This window comes from Python bivittatus, unplaced genomic scaffold (genome assembly GCF_059951505.1).
Source record: "Python bivittatus isolate LINGU-HERP-01145 unplaced genomic scaffold, Pbiv_v1 ctg000080_np1212, whole genome shotgun sequence".
NCBI classification, from domain to species: Eukaryota; Metazoa; Chordata; class Lepidosauria; order Squamata; family Pythonidae; genus Python; species Python bivittatus.
The window spans coordinates 2,063,629-2,079,577 of NW_028277035.1; the positions used below are offsets into that span (position 1 = coordinate 2,063,629).

General features: G+C 43.3%; 1 protein-coding gene across 4 annotated transcripts in view; it reads right to left on the minus strand.

Annotated features, from left to right (window-relative positions):
* The window catches only part of CASKIN2 (CASK interacting protein 2), a 107,274-nt gene extending 92,335 nt beyond the window's left edge, over positions 1–14,939 (minus strand). For all 4 annotated transcript variants that reach the window (XM_088133325.1, XM_088133324.1, XM_088133323.1 and 1 more), the window contains exon 1: positions 14,458–14,939. The gene's annotated coding sequence lies outside the window, so the exon portion shown is untranslated. The remainder of the gene's footprint in view (positions 1–14,457) is intronic.
* Between the last annotated feature and the right edge of the window lie 1,010 nt (positions 14,940–15,949).

A 15,949-nucleotide genomic window follows, 5' to 3' on the forward strand; every position in this document is an offset into this window, starting at 1 on the left:
CATTTCAAGGTCCTGGAGTGGCCTAGCCAGTCTCCAGATCTCAACCCCATGGAAAGGAACCCCTTTGGAGGGAGTTGAAAGTCCGTGTTGCCCAGCGACAGCCCCAAAACATCACTGCTCTAGAGGAGATCTGCATGGAGGAATGGGCCAAAATACCAGCAACAGTGTGTGAAAATCTTGTGAAGACTTTCAGAAAACATTTGACCTCTATCATTGCCAACAAAGGATATATAACAAAGTATTGAGATGAACTTTTGATATTGACCAAATACTTATTTTCCACCATGATTTGCAAATAAAGTCTTTAAAAATCAGACAATGTGATTTTCTGGATTTTTTCCCCCATTTTCTCTCTCATAGTTGAGGTATACCTATGATGAAAATTACAGGCCTCTCTCATCTTTTTAAGTGGGAGAACTTGCACAGTTGGTGGCTGACTAAATACTTTTTTGCCCCGCTGTATTTGTTTTAGGGCAAAAATGGATACACCTAAAAGGTACCTTTCAGCCAGAAGATTTGAGTGGGAGTTCTCTTACAGCAGATGGATATCCCTTCCTCCATACATACAAACACTCCATTCCTTAAAATAAGGAAAGGCTTGAGATGTGCACATTGCTTGGAGGTATTCAGATAAAACAATCTACTGTCAAGATAAAAGTAATGTGGATTTCATCATACAAATAAAAATAGAGAGCAGTCAACTGTATTTATCCAGGTACTTAGAGACTCTATAGACTACTAAAACTCTCATGTCTATAACCTTCAAATGGGCGAAATGATGCATCATAGGGCAACAATTTTTGAAACAAGTTACCTCAAATGGACTAGCTTACAGAATGCATCCAAAATCTGGGGCCCATTATTCCTATGGGATTGAAATTTGGGGAATTTTTGGCCACTTCAGCAGTGCTGCGCTGCCATTCCACCGCAGTCAGCCCAGGTCACGTGATTGTCATGGGCATATTCCTGACCTCTTTCCCGCCTCCCTCTGTCCCCTGTACCCAATCGGCTGGTGGAAAGGCATGATGGGTGAGCAACAATTGGCTGCTTTGAAATGAGGCAGAAAACTGAAATCTCTTAATGGCTGTGAGTGTTGAGGGAAGGATGAGGGTGTGACTTGGATGCCTGCTGGTGAGGTAGGGCTGGCTGGGGAGTACTGGCAGTTGACAGGTGAGCCCTATTCCTCCCTCAAGGGAGGGGGCCCTTGGGGACACATCAGAATGGGGAACGGGGTACAGTTTTCCTCATGGTACATGGCTCCCTTTGTTCTACTTCCCCCCAGCAAAGCACCAGGCAGTTCCGCAGGTCAACTGAGGAGGAGGAGGCTGCTTCACCAGGGCTCTCCTGAGGGTTGTGAGGGGAGGGCAAATGGTGCAAGACAATATTATAGGAAGGAAGGAAGGAAGGAAGGAAGGAAGGAAGGAAGGAAGGAAGGAAGGAAGGAAGGAAGGAAGGAAGGAAGGAAGGAAGGAAGGGAGGATTTCTGATGCTCCCTGCCGGCTTTCCACATGACACTCCCACTGCTTTTTTGCCCTTGGTCATTCTGTTTCCCTGTTTAGGTAAGGAAATATCTCTGTCTAGTTATCATTAGAGTTGTCTTATTTCCTTGATGTCATTCTTCTTGTAATCAGAACACGGTTGCTCTGAGGAACTGATCACCTCTGCCATTTGATTTTCTAAACCAGGAAAGGTCACGCCAATCCATTTCTACCCTGTCTTCTATGAGGGTTATGGATCTGGTCTTGAAATACCAAACAAACCGTGCTGAATTAATCTGCCTTTAATCCTTCAATGTGTACCTGTTTGAATCTACTGCCTAACTGCATATAGTACTGGTGGTGCTATCCTTGTGGTTCAGGATTAATCTCCAGCTACTCTTTTTCTGTCCACTTTCTGCTTTGTTTAGGGTTGGGGTAGATTTCTGTTCCATTATTAATATTTGTTTGTTGATTGAATGATCTAATTTGTCTCTAACCATGATCTAGAAGGAGTGTAGAACTATGCAGGATAAAGAGGCAGATACATTATTGAAACCAAAACCAAAACCAGATTTGTGCATTTGCGAATCTTGCCTTTCTCACCCTGGTATTGCCTGATGTTTTGAACTATGATTCCCACTGTCCATACCCAAAAGGCAATTGCTGTGCTGGCTGGGGATGATAAGACCAGTTGTCCACAGATGAAGGAACCCGGCTTGGGAAAGGCTGTCATTATTTACAGAAATGGCTCTTTGGAGCTGTTTTCAAAGAAGATGATTCAGGAAGGACAAGCGGTGCTGACTTCCTGACTTCATGCCATCTTCCCCAAGGTTGCTCAATGGCCTATCCTATTTGGCATTAAAAAAAAAAGTGTGAAATTTCAGCTCAGCTGGATCCCTTCACACTGGAGCGTGGGGAGGGAGTAATGCAGGACCAAATGTGTGTTTACATTAAAAAAAAGTCTGCCAGCACATTAAAAAAAAAAAAACTACAGCACTAGTTTTATCACCCTTTCTACTGATAGTAGAAACTTGGTCATAGTAAGTAGGAGCCTGTTGGGCATGAGCTGAAGTAGATGGTGAGGGTAAGGTATGGACTCAAACAACACCCCAATGGCATTCTTGCTTATCCCGTTTTATATATACAGCTTATATATAAAATTATATATAATTATGCATTTTTCAAATAAGGTTTCCAGACACAGCATTAATGTTCTGTTTATAAATTTATAAAACTCAGGGATTGCTTACTACAGTACACCAAACACTTATAGCAAAGGACAGTTACATAACAGGTTGACAATCTGGTCTGTACCTTCCACTATCCCAACCAGGACCTTTTTCTAGGGCATTTTCTAGGCAAGACTATCTTAAGCTACCAAGGCATAGATGAGAAATCATTGTTTTTCTTTTTTAGGTAGAAGAAAACAGAAGCTCACTTAATCCACAAGAAAGCTCTCACAAAGTCTCCACTCTACGCATTCCCAGTGGCTGTGGGTTCTTCAAATCCTGTAAGAGGACTGTGCAAATACGTTAACTGCTTGGCACAGTTGTCACCAATAATGGACCTTCCTCTTTTTCTGTTTCAAAAGGAGCTGAGTGTTAAGGTTAGTGGCACTTAAAGCAACAAGACAATGAAGATGTTAGAGGTGCAGGAGTAATTAAGGAGGCTTTGAAGCAACAGCTGCTAAGTCGGAGGGGTTGAACATTCAACCCACCAGCACCCTCATCCACTGAATATTCCAAAATCAAGGACTACGTCTGGACTAAATACAGTATGTGAAAGAACCATTTCAAACATGCTGCTGGACTAGGTGGACCAGGAGTCTGTTCCAGCAGGACACTGCTTATGTTCTTATGTTCAAATTGGATATCATATAGGAGAGATGTAAAGTCTGCTCATAACTTTCACTGCCCTCCACCCCCCTCTTTCCAATGGAAAGTAGCTTGAGGAGGCTACAGTTGGACGGAAGAACCTTCGGAAGAAACTATTATTTAGTTTTCAGGAAGTATTAAGTTATCAAATGATAAGATACAGTAAATAAAAACAGACTTATAAACGAATGCCTGGAAAGCAGATCCTAAATGGAACCTCTATGTTCAGAGAAATCTCTCTCTAAATAACAGACACCAGAGGCAAACTATGCAATGGGGGGAAGGGATGCTGAATTCCTAGAAGCATCTGACTAGCTCTTGTTAGAAACAGTAAAGGTACAGACTTCTTTGAATCAACTCCATTCCTGGTGAACACATGTGGTTTTCATGGCAACAATATGGAAATGTTTGCCATCGCCTTCTTCCTCATTTTTTTTTTTTAACTTCTCAGTCTAGTCAAGAGTCTTGGGTCTCCCACCCAGGAACTAACCAGGTCTCCCCCTGCTTAGCTTTCTGAGATCAGCAAAGTTGGCTATGTGCTGACCCTTGCTGTGACAATGTAGCACTAAGTAGAACTTGCACTTGGTCCCAGAGCACGTCTTACATTCTTAAGTGATGCTTAGTCAACTTAAGATTAGGATCTAGACTATGCAGGAATAGATAAGTGTGTATGAAATATTTTAACACACTTGCTATGAATAAAACTGTAGAATGCATAGGGCCACAGCTCTAGCATTTTGCACTCTAGCTCCTTTTCATCACATAACAGACTTGATAGAAATAGATAGGACTCAGAACTCACTCCTACAACAGAAATCTCAGTGAAATAGATTTGAAGGCAAGTGTCTGTATCTATTACACTGGGATTTTAAATATATAAATATGTATAAAGGTAGTCCTCAACTTACAACCATTCGTTTAATGACTGTTCGAAGTTACGACGGTGCTGAAAACAAGTGGCTTATCACCAGTCCTCGCACTTACAACTATCACAGCATCCCCACGGTCACTTGATCAAAATTCGGGCGCTTGCCAACCAGCATGTATTTATGACGGTTGCAGAGTTCTGGGATCACGTGATCACCATTTTTGACCTTCCCAAAGGGCTTCTGAGCAAAGTCAGTGGGGGAAGCTAGATCCGCTTAACTTCTGTGTGATTTGCTTAACAACTGTGGGAAAAAAAAGGTTGTAAAACTGGGTGCGACTCACTTAACAATCACTTAGCGATGAAAGTTCTGGTCCTAATTGTGGTTAAAAGTCAAGGACTACCTGTATGTATATCTATACACACAAACAGAGCCAGTGTGGTGCAGTGATTGGTTAAGGTGCTAGACTAGGAATAGGAGGCCTAGGTTCTAGTCCTCCCTTAGGCACAAAAGCTTCTGGGTGACCTTGAGCCAGTTATTCCCTCTCAGTCCTAATCAGTGTCAGGCTCTGCAACAAGCTGGTTGGTAAACAAAACCTCTTGTCACTTCATGCATTGATAACTTTGCTGTAAGAACTAAGCAAGCACAGTGCAAAATCAAGTAGACCATACAAGACAAATACTAAGAAAAACAACAACATATAAAACACACCCATATCCACATCTATATAACTGGGATATGATCATTCCTAGCCTGACACAGTCAAAGTGAGTTTCAGAGTGGCCGAGGAATAGGACTAGCAGCAGCAAGATGCTCAGAAAATGAAAATCCCACAAGATTTGCCAAATTAATCCCTTACTATGATGCATAGCTTGGCCTGTAAAAAGTTAAGGAAGTAGAACTGACACTTGTTCGGAAATTCCACGTTTGTTTGTTTTCAGGAATTTAAGGAATATACTGTAGTACCTGTGAGAGTAAAGAAAACATTCTGCATATTTAAAAACACTCACTATACAATTGCTATGCACCTTCTGTGGTTGAACACATGCACTGAAAACAGGTTCTATGAATATTTTTTTGTTCACACTGGCCCAAGATAAGATCTTCTTAGGTATTACCTGCCAGGCACCTTTGATATAGATTGAATAGGTCTCACAATAATTTATTGTGTATGTTTCAACCTTGAACAGGACAAAGTCTTCAGCAGACTTGTTCTAATTTCCCCCAACTTATCCAATCCCCGTATTCATTATTTGAGCCACCCAGAGTTGTTGAGAGTCAGGCGGCATACAAGTAGTTGTTGTTCCTGTTGCTATTACTATTATTCTACAGATTGCTAACTCATTAGCTTGGTGCACAAAACATGCTAATTCTAAACCCAGTTTAATAAGACATAATTGCTGTTTTCTCTGAATAGGCTATGCTCAAGCAAATAAAATCATATTATGGCTTAACGTGATGGCATGGTTCAGCCCAGAGGCAAATAACTTGATTCCCACAATATGCTGGAGGGCTAGCTGACTGCAAACACCTAGACCCTTCATCTCAAATGGGACGGCTTGAAATGCATATCCACTTACTGTTCCTAATCGTGCATGTGGAACAAGAGGGAGTCAGCTGGCTTTGAAGGAAGGGAGGCAGATAGGCTGGCTGGACATGGCAGTGGTGGACAGGGGGAAGACTGCCAAAGATTCTGCTTCTTGAAGTGGTGGGTGCTCCAGGGGCACTGAGGAGGTCAAAGGACTCAAGCTGTGTAGGGAGTTCCAGAACTAGGGAAAAAGCTCAATGCCCAGAAGAGAGGAGGCCAGTGACATATGGGCCAGACCAAATAGCAATGGAAAGGAGAATTTGGCTGGCAGATTGGCCAACACAGCAGTATTCAGGAGTGAAAGCAGTGGACCTGGTGAATTCAGCTGGCAACTTAATTGCTGGAGGTTGGCAACAGACTAGGAGGCTTGGCTGGCAGTCTAGCCAACACAAAAAAGTGGGTTGGCTGCTGGTGAGAATCTTTAATTGGGAGTGCCAGCGATGGTAACCAGGCTTCAGTCAGCAGACTGGCTGGTGATGTGCAGGTTGGCAGCTGGAGTCAGGCTAGGAAAACACCTAGAAGAGCGATGGGAAGTTTGGCCAACAGCATCAGCAGCTGGAGCGTGTGTTAGCAGCAGTGAGAGGATATTGCCAGGGCAGCGAAGAGCATAAAGCCTCATCCAGGTGAATGGGACCCCTTCCTCCCCCATCAAAAAGAGAGGAACAGAGGAAGACCCCAGCTGGGTGGTCCTTTCACTGCAGTCAGGGCAGCAATTTTCTCCAGGCCCAGTCAGGGAGAGAAAGAAGCTGGCTGGGACAGCAGCCAGTCCACCAGGATAGCTTCAACACCAACTGGAGCTATGGTAATCCTAAACCCAGCCAGGGCAGTAGGAGAAATTAATTCCTAGCTAGGGGCAATGGGGAAGCCCAGTCCTTAAGCCCTGCCAGGAGTGACAGTAGATGAGCAGCCCAGACCACAGTGGCAAACCAATCTGGCCCGGCATGTGGGCAGCTCAGGTCCAAGTTGGGAACTAATAAGGGCGGCAGCAGTGAACCATCCCAGCTGGGGCAGAGCCAAGCCAGCAGTCTTGCCAATGACCACAAAGTTCGAGCAGAGACTAGAACTCACCCCAGCAGCAGAACCAAACCAGCACCAGCCAACAGAGAGGGGTCCACAACTGGGATGTGGGACCAAGGAGACAGAAGAGGAAAATCTCCTAGTCAAGGCACAGCCCGGTGGTGGCAGATACCACCTACAAGGAAGGAAACAAGGCTAGGGAGAAGGAAGGGGGGGGGGAGGAAGGGGGGGAGTCCTCCTTGTTCTAAGGTTTATAGTGGCAGGTTGATCTAGTCCAGCACCAATTGCTCTGTGAGCCACCTGCAAGAGGAAGCATCAGAATACGGAGAGGTGGGAAAATCTACTTTCCCATATTCAGTTGTTTTGAAAACAACCAAGGCCAAACCCAGCCTGCTACAGATTAGCAGTGGTTGGTCTGAGAACTGAACAAAGGTAAGAACTGTAATAATCTCAAGAAAGGTAAAACTGAAAGTAGTTGACTAATAAGCGTGTGAAAGGGAAACAACCCTTTGCAGTCAGTTTTGCTTAAATAATAGGCACCCCTTAAGTATCTAAAGGAAAAAACTTTATTGTATATATCGCTTTTGCAATAAAAAGCAAGGGGGGAAAAACAGGAGTTGGTCTGTGTGCTGCTTGTGTGTGTACCGTCCTCAAAAGAACCCTGTCATACTGCCTGCCCCCCGCTTTGTCTAGTGTATTGTGCAAATTCAGTCATTGAAAACATCTAAAAATGTGAAGAAAAAACACTGCTGCCCAATAATTGGTAGGGTGGGATACAAATGTGATCCATTGCTTGTTCACTCACTGAGGTCCAGCCCACTGGCCTTGCTCCTCATTCTTTTCATCAGATGGGGCCACTGGGTGGCTGGAGCTAGAAGAGGAGCTTTTTCATCAGCACATTCAGAACTTCAAAAACTTTATTCTGCCTTTCCCTTTTTTATAATTCCCCAAAAGCTTCAAAAGCTTCCTGCATAGTAAGTCCATCAAAGTAAGGATCTTAAAATATCCTGACAATGCTCAGTCCAAGTGTATTTTTACCATGAATTTTACTCATTTGTTTTTGTTTTGAGGTTGCCCCTTTTTTTAGCATGGGAACATGGTACTAAGTATTTTAGGAAATAAAAGGATAGACCCTCACCATTTTCAGAGCTTAACTTATTTCTCTCAGCTTCTTTGGAATAAATATTTGAAGCAAGGGCATGGTGGTGCTCTTGAAATCCATTCCCCAAACCCAGAAGCATTAACAGGAAGGATGGAACAGGAGAATATTGAACCAGGACTTCGAGTGGGAAACATAACAACTAGGAATGCAGGACCCCCCTAAGACATTCTTGACTATTAATGCATTGGCTAAATTTTGTCTTCATCTATTTTGCAAATTTTCTGAATGGGAAGGCAACAGCTGGCAGCAAGATAGTCAGGATCTAGGCATCGCATAAGCACCGACTGAACAGTGTTAACCAAGCATTTTGTTGAGCATAAAGCTTAACAGGGACACACAGATTTTGGCTAGCAAATGGATATGAAATATTTCATAGAATAAGCTTCTAAAGATGTATCAGAATATATCAGTTTTAAGATATTTCAGATTTGTTGCTTACTTGCTCATATTCCTCTGGCTGTACCTGATGTTACGTATCTTTTATATTCTTTTAAAAAATTTTAAAAATCTGTAAGAAAAGGGGCGGGGAAGCAAGAAGACACACGTATGGTTTTAACCCAGACTTCTGATTGAAACTTTCCAATCAGTCACCGCCTGAGGCCCCTGTATACTTAACCTGCTTCCTTTGTCCCTTTCCCAGACCATCTCGCTGGGAGGAACAAACAGAGAGGCATAGAGTTTACTGAGCTGGAAAAAAGTCCTGCAATAACTCAACAATACTAACCCTTTCTAGAATTAGTAGCTCTCCCCTTTCCACTACCTTACACTTCCTTCAAAATTCTAATGAACTCCTAACTTCTTTACAATCTTTGCTCTGAACTTGGTTTTCTTACAAGATGCATAAATTAAAGGCAGAAGTCTTGCCTCATCTGCAAATACTGAAGTGATAAAGCAGCATCTCTACAATTCACCTTGAGAGATTCTTCACATCTGGAACATTCTTAGACCAGCATAAGGGTGTCCAGAGGAGAATTCCCACAATTCACAGTAGTCAAGGTCATTGGAATCGAACTTATTTGAAGAGTAGCATGCTGGGGAAGGGTGAAGAACGTTTATTGACACAGCATTTACCCTTTCAGATCTAGTTCAGATGCAACAGAATAATCTGAATGTTCCAGTGGGATCATTCTTCTTGCCCACTGGGGATCAGGGCACTCCTACACCAAGATTTATAATGCCATCATTGCAAAAACATGGAATTATATATGGGTCCAGAAAATGCCACTTTCCTTCCGTAACACTCTTGTGTTTGCCCATCACTGCTTCATCTTTTTTTTTTAAACCACACCCATCCATTAAGAAGTTTAGATGGGCTACCTGCACAATATCTTTTGCATGGAACCACTCTTCATTCAGGAAAGGAGTAAAAAGAAAGAAAAGAGAATTGGAGAACTGAGGAACAGTTTATACAAACATGTGATTCTGTCTAGGGTTTAAACTTAGAAGCCAGTTGACCAGTATGAGGATTACTGCTTGAGCAAACATTCACTTGTCCCACAACTGAAATGTAGAATATTTAAGATGACAGAGGAGTTTCTTAGATTGTTGTGTTATCTCAAAGCCCATCCTGAGTCATAGTGCAATGCAGAAATTGTCTGACAGCTGACCTTTGCCATTATAAGGCACATTCCTGAATAAATGTGAAGATTCACTTGTATGTATAATTAATTAAGAGCGGTGTTTCTCAACCTTAGCAAATTTAAGACGTGTGGACTTCAACTCCCAGAATTCTCCAGCCAGCATGGCTGGCTGGGGAATTCTGGGAGTTAAAGTCCACATGTTTTAAAGTTGCCAAGGTTGAGAAACACTGGTTAAGAGAGAATGTACATTTAGCTACAAAAATAGAAAACAGAAATTACAGACTTATGCCCAAGATTCATTAAAGATCCAGTAAACAGCCAAGAAACACAAATGAAACATCTTCAGTTGCAACAGACTTTCCCTGCCACAAAAACTCCACATACAGTAGGGTGAAGTCACATTATCTTTAGCATTGGAAATTAGACTAACAGTATACAGATTAGAAATTTCTGCCTGGAATTAACTAGCTTATTCATAAAAAACAGCCCCAGATTTAATCAATCTGAAGAGACAAGAGCAAGCCCCTCTAGTGTGAGAAAAATATGACCATATTTCATAAGAATCTGTTGCTGGCTTACACACTGGATATTTTGTGCTCCTTCCTGAAATCTTAAATACTCCAAAGACCACATGCATCATTTATTGACCCTGAAGACAAAAAACACCTGATGCTTTGGTATATGAGCTGTGTTCTTTATCTGGTGTTAGTATTGCCCATCTCCACAGCAACCACTCAGCTATGGTCAAGATGATGAATTAATTGCTCATCCAGGTGAAACAAGATCTAGTTGTATATTGGTAGCTACTTTATCATCTGCATTGCTATCTTTCAAAGCAAGTATAGGTTCCCTGAAAATTTCACATAAAGCAAGTTAACATAAAGTGAGACACAAAACCAATGGAAAAAAGGGGGTTGTAGGGCATGGTATCAAATTTTGTAACACAAATGCATTGACATGTGCTCACACATTTTTAGAGCCTTATTCTTAAGCACTACATTATTCAAATGTGTTTTCTTCCTTGTCTCATGTTCTATGTACAGTGAAAGCTGGATTTCTAATGTGCATGGTTATCATAGCAGACAGAGGTAGGATGCTTCGCAAGACTATGAATTTTATTAACATTCTTCATTCTGTTGCACACAGTAGATTAACCCAGGTTAAAAGCTCCTCTAGTCCTGAGGATTCTTCACCAGCTATGGCATGACATAATATGTCCAACTTTGTTTCTAGTGTTAGGGAGTTCCTTTTCCTTTTCCTTTTGGGTAAGGGGGTTAGACAAGACATTGAGGGCCATTCTGACCCATAGTAACAGTAATAGTTATTGGAGATATGGAGGTAAGTAGGAAGCAGGATGCACGACTAGAACCACACAACATACATCACCCTGGGCACAGAGAGAACTGCTCCTGTCTGTGCTCCTGCACTCTGAAGATGCCGGTCACAGGTGCTGGTGAAACGTTAGGAAACAAAACTTCCAAACACGGCCACACAGCCCAGAAGACCCACACCAGCCAACACAACATATTGTTTGAGATGGGCAGCCTTATAAATCTAATGAATAAATAAATAAGTAAATAAAATAAACACAATGGTAAATGTAAGGGGCAGAAATGGGTTTTGGTGGGAAAATGTTCAAGGGGTTTTGACAGAAGAAGTCTTGGCATGTTTCCAGGCCTTTGGTGCAAATTGACAATGTTGGCACAAGTTGCATAATAGCAATTTTTTTTCATAAAGCAAATTCTTGGACAAAAATGATCAACTGCATAATTATGTGAGGAGAACCTGTACAATGCTCTATGTATGGAGAAGGGGGGTTGAAATGGGTGCAATTATAAAAAGATCCAGGGTCAGGACTGGAACTCTCAGAGACTGGATATCTAACCTGCAGAGCTCTCTGTGACTATAATGGTTTGGGATGGATCCAGAGTGCTATGTAGGCAAAAGTGACCAAGTTCAATCACTGGTAACGCCAACTGAAAATAACAAGTAGCAGATCATGTGCTGGAAACTCTGCAGAGTTTCCACCCAGTATTACATTTAGCAGGTTCAGTAAAATGCAGCCTCCTATGGCCAAGAGAACTATGGACCCTTCATGTCAGCATTAACAAGCAACTAGCAAGTGGTCTATGGATTGGCTGCTGGCTATAAGTGTAAGCAGGATCAAGATGATCTTGAAAACTATGAAACTTAAGCAGCTGAGAATTTCCATAGAGTACAGGTTTTAGATGAACTGAGGACAAGGGAACTGGGCTGACTAGCTTGAAGCATCAGTAATGGAGAACCTTGAATCTAAGTCAATTTGGTTGGCCTGACAAAACATTGTTTGGGAATAGCTAGCTACTGGCTTTAAAGCACCCACATTTATATTTATCTCCTGCAGCAGCTGCAACTGCAGACCATCAATAGTAAGTGGATAAGGCCTCTCGGAATTTTATTTAAAAATATAATATTAACACACATACACCCCCCCCCCGATTGGATTCAGTCTAGGGTTACTGTGTTGCCATACAGATAGACAAACATTTTACAGCAACATAACATCTTATTCATTTGTTTAAAAAAATGGACTTAGAACATTGAAAAGCCATAATATACAAGAAATATTACAGCTCCGTTCAAAGAATGTGCTTAGAATGACCCTGCCAAGCATGGTAATAGATCAGTCTTGTCCTTTTATTATTAACCCACAAATATTCTGGTTTAGTAATCTGGAACTCTAGTAATAACTTCTTGTTGCCAAGGAATGTCTTTGCTTGTTTAAAAAAAAAAAACCATATTCTGAGCTTTGTCCCTTCCCCAGCCCATTTTGAGTTACCATAATTAGATCTATGAGGAAGCTCAGATACTTTGAGAATGTCCTGTGAACGGAAGGGGGATTGAAAAACATTGTCATGCTTGGCAAGGTTGAGGGAAGTAGGGGAAGAGGAAGATAATGGATAAGGTGGATCTACTGGAACAACGTGATTATAGGAACAAGTTATAGTTTATCCTTGGATGAACTATAACTTATAACTAGTGACAGTTCAAGATGGCAAGCATTTGCCCATGCAAGATTCAAAGTCAACCTTATGGAGTCCATCTCAGCAGAACTATGAGTTGTGATCTGAAAATGCTATCTCCATAGGATTAATTCAGACTCTGTGAACAGGATCACATTTACTCAAGTTCTATAGTCATAAGTCATAACTGCACTTCAAATAAAGCACTGATGTTAAATATATTTATTGTAAATAATAAACAAAATGGACTCCAAAAAATGGTTGTGCACCTTCTTAGAATGAAGTAATTAGAGTTACTACTCAAAACCAGAATCTGTTTTGGTAATCAGTCCTCCTATACGTAACTTAATAGCAAAAGGCTTCAGGATGCATGAACAGAATAAATCCCTCCGCTAAGCAAGTCAGGTCAGCCATGTTCTACCCATTTCCAGGCTCATGGGCTGCAACTGATGAGCTCTGGCACATTTCATTTTAAAAGTCAGGCAAGAGTTGCTAGTGGCCCCCAAAGGGATGTTCCATTTGGCACAGTGCTTTTTTGACTGAGCACTTTCTCTTCAACTGATGATTAAATTTTCTGTAGATGTTATATCTGAAATAGTCTTTGTACCTCCTGTTCTTATCCCTGGCCTCTTATAATCAAAATACAATAAAATAATCATTTCTTGAAATTGTTTGTTTCTGCACAAAAGATGCTACTCAGCCTGAGAGCCCTTTTACTAAATCAATCATATGAACTTTCCATTGTCCACAAAGACCAATGAATGAAGCAGAATGGTGCTGGTTTAGAGGGCAGTGTTCTCTCTGGGAGAAAGAAAGGGTTAAACTCTGCACACACTTTTGCACCTTTTTCAGGCTTGGGCATGTCATTGTAGCCAACAGACAGGTTAACTTCCACCCCATCAATGTGTTCTGGAGTATAAAGTGATGGTAAACATCCCTCTTGCTTGAGAAATCTAATATGTCACTTCAGGACTCTACCTGCTGAACTTGAGTATCTGAAATTCCTTCCTCAAATGTAGTGTAAAAGCTGGTTAGGGATTCAGTTATGTAAGCGGTAGGCTAAAGATCCTGAACAACAATGATTAAAAATACCAACCCTGGAGGGGGAAGATAAGAGGCAAACATTCCCTCCACAGGAAAACAAAGCCTAGAGCAAAGATTACGCGGTAGGACTCGGGGAACTTTTGTATCACAACAGTGGTATCACTTTTCAGGCATGCTACAACTTCAGAGTTCTGAGAAAAAGAGATGAGGCTTTGAAGATAGACATTATTTATTCCTTTCTTGAAAGCAGTTTCACCAATCTAGACCCTCCGGGGGTGCTGCAATGCAACTTGATCAATCCCAGCCAACTTGACCAATTATGGACTGGGGATAATGGGAGTGGTAGTTCAGCACACCTAGGTGGGTCAAAGGAGGCTGCAAAAAAAGTGGATGAGGTACAGTATCTGGGGAAAGGGGATGCAAGAGGAGATGAAGCAGAGCAGTAGGGGGGGGAAATCAAACCAGGGAATTATTCGGAAAAGAAGCTTCATATACCAGCGCGATTTTGTAGAGCGTATCAGAGCGTGTTGGTATACAGCCTGATGGATATAATTCTTTGAAAGTTCGTCTTTAAAAAATTCAAACAAGCAGCCATCAGACCAAACACCTTGAACACCCAGAACCGAAGGAGGGAGTTTGCTTTCGGAAAAAGCAAAATCCGAGAGTTTTAAATCCAGAGTCGGCTACGCAGAAGTGACCAAATAAGGCAAATAAAGGGGCGCCGAGGGTGGGGATGGGAGAGATACAAATCTTGGTCGGCAACATTGAGGACTTCGAGCTGATTCTTCCCTTTCCTCTCCTACAGCCCCCAACCCGAGTATTTTTCTTCTCTTTCCCACCACTCACCTGATCGGGGGCTCGCCGCGTTCCCAGCGCAAAGTTGCGGCGAAGGCGAGCGTTCCTGTCACCGGCTGGCGGCTTTCCCTTCTCCCGCCGCTACCTCCCCGCGCGAGGAGAAAGGGCTGCCCTCTCCTTCCACGACACCCGCTGAGGCGCACGCAAGGGCTCCTGCTCTCGTCCCAGTCCCGCCGAGCGCCGAAGACGACTAGTTATACCCGAGAGCGAGCGAAGGCGGGAGGGAAGGAGGAAGGAAGGAAGGAGCAGCGAGGGCCGAGGGTCCGCGCGCAAAGTCTACGGAACCTGAGAACTTAAGCGGAGGAGAGCCTGGCGCAGCGCCCCCCGCGCCACCCTTGCTCGCTTTCGCATTCTCCTGCTTCCTCAGGGCAGCGTCGCCCCCCGCGCAAGGTGACTCGTCCGGTCAGCTTGGAAGGCGCCTGGGAACTCTGCCGAAGAGTTCGCCTCCGCCTCTGCCGCCTTCCCCCCCCCTCCCCGCTCCCCTCCGACTGCCTCCCTCGCCTGGGACCGCTCAGCAGGAAATCCCGCCCAGCCTCCTGTTCTTCCCTCCTGATTGGAAAAGCGAAAGCGGGGACGACTGGGCGAGCTGGGCAGGGCCTGCCCATCGCCTGCTGCCTCTTGCACCGGGGGCTGAAGGATTCAGGGGTTAACCGGAGGGGGGAGGGGACGGGGTGGGCGGTCGGGGGCGTGTCGCGTCACCAGAGACCTTGGCGCGGCGCGGAACGTGTGCGCACAGGTAGGAGAGGCTGTGCGTCTGGAGCGGGCAAGCCGAGCCGTCGCCGCTTCGCCTCTTCTAAGAGAGAGCCCCCGGGGCTCCGGAAAGTCTCAGGTGGATTTTATCAGGGATACACTTCGCGAGAGAAGCGGCCAGTCTGTGGCCAAGCTATGTTTAAAAGGAGGTGTCCCTCAGGCACCCGTGGACGCTACAAATGTTTGTCCTTTTTGGTCTTTAAAAGAAATCGATCCCTCCTTTTTTCTTTTTTAAATGTTGGGTTTAACCTGTGTGTTTCTGTGCAGAATTGCTTATTTATTTTCACACGTGTACTCTTCTTTGTACTAGAAATATGAAGGTATGTTCTCCTCCGCAGTTTTTTTCTTTCTTCTTTTTCCTCTGGGCATTTGTATCTCCAGTTCTTAAACATTACGGACTTTGTACAGATATTCAGATGTTTTGAGAGATGTATCCTTTGGGGTGGAGAACCCTCCACTATATTTCTAGCTACAGCACCCAAGCATCTGCCTCCAATTTCATTGCGATTTATGCCCATACCCTCTGGCTTTCTTTGCATAACATTTTCCCCCCATGATTAATTCAACAATAATCTACTCAGCTCATTCATTTGATTCACACAACACACTGCACCATAAACTATACAGGCTGGATACAGAGATAGTAGAATAGAATGTGGGGGCTGGCTTGGATCCTGTTGTCTATATACAGTGGGGCAAAAAAGTATTTAGTCAGCCACCAATTGTGCAAGTT